Genomic DNA, 1,538 nt, shown 5'->3' with positions numbered 1-1,538 from the left:
GGAGCCTCACTCTGCCGCCCAGGCTGGAGTACAGTGGCGCGATCTCGGCTCACTGCAAGCTCCGCCTCCCGGGTTCACGCCATTCTCCTGCCTCAGCCTCAGGAGTAGCTGGGACTACAGGTGCCCACCACCATGCCCGGCTAATTTTCTGTATTTTTTAGTAGAGACGGGGTTTCACCATGTTAGTCGGGATGGTCTCGATCTCCTGACCTCGTAATCCGCCCGCCTCGGCCTCCCAAAGTGCTGGGATGAGAGGCGTGAACCACCGCGCCCTTTCCAGAAACAGGCTTTTTGATGCAAGGCTCTTATCTGCAAGTTTTCAAAAACGACAGGGTGGATGGAGGCCTTTGAGTGGTAAATGGTGATGACAAGTTGAATCTAAAGGAAGGGACAAGCAAAGAGAAACTGAAGGGCAGGAAGGAGGAACAGAAGGGCAGAACACCACCCTTTGAGTAATGAAAAGGGGCAGTGGAAATTCACTGAGTCCTTACCAAGGATCTACTGTGAGCCAGGCATCTGGAGCTGCAAAGATGGACCATGCCCTCAAGGGGCTAGAAGTCCGCAGGGTAAGACTGAGGCTAAGACCCTGTTTTGTGAACGTGTAATTCTAACTGGGAAAATCAAGCAGGGAAGGCTTCACAGAGAAGGTGGTGATTTAGTGGAGCCTTTGAAATGTGGAGGAGGATTTGCTAAGGGAGAAAAACGACAGTTTGAGCTAGTTATTTTGGGGGAGAAACATTCACATATTTTTATAGCTGTTCATTTGGAACTTTAAATCATGGGAGACTTCCTAAATTCAGCACCACTCTATCAATGTTCTCTTTCTCTTCTTACTTTATCTTAAATACTGAAATGTTCAAGCCTAACCTTAGGGCAGAACCAGAAAGCCCCGGAATGAGGTGAGTGCTAGCCAAATCTGCTCTGTCACCTCCAAATCCAGCCTGCCCAGCTAGCCCAGTCAGCCCAGTCCTGCTGTCTGGGCAGCCGAGAAAGGACGGCTAATAATAATATCCCCTGAGGGCCAGGGTAAGGGAGGGGGGCGCGGGGCGGGGGGCGGATCTGGATGCCAGTAGGGAAGGATCACTCTTGTTCTGTCAGTAAGCCACCAAAGGAGAGCTTCCCTGCCTCCTAAGCCATGGGGCTCCTACCTGTGATAGGGAGGCCAGCTCTGCAGGGAAAAAAAAAAAAAAAGGGCTTCATGACAAGGAAGGGGGCAGCATTTGGATTGGGACATGCAGAGGTGGTTATGCGAGGTTATCTTAATAAAATGCTTAGCAAGATCCCTGGCACACAGCAAGCGTTGGAAGAACGTTAGCTCTTATATTAATAACACTATTACTATTACAATAACACCTCAATTGTACTCCGACAACAAGAAAATCTTCTTTGTGCAGCCTACTTTTATGACGTTCGAGAGTAACTTCAGAGATGACAAGTGATTTCAAAATTTTTTCAAAGGTACGAGATCAAATTCCAACCGCACTGGCCTGAGAGCCCGAGACCCTGAGTTGAGAGCTGACCCTGCCACTTGTCAGCTG

The sequence above is a fragment of the Mandrillus leucophaeus genome, unplaced genomic scaffold (genome assembly GCF_000951045.1).
Source record: "Mandrillus leucophaeus isolate KB7577 unplaced genomic scaffold, Mleu.le_1.0 Scaffold150, whole genome shotgun sequence".
NCBI classification, from domain to species: domain Eukaryota; kingdom Metazoa; phylum Chordata; class Mammalia; order Primates; family Cercopithecidae; genus Mandrillus; species Mandrillus leucophaeus.
Note: the sequence above shows the minus strand (reverse complement) of the source record.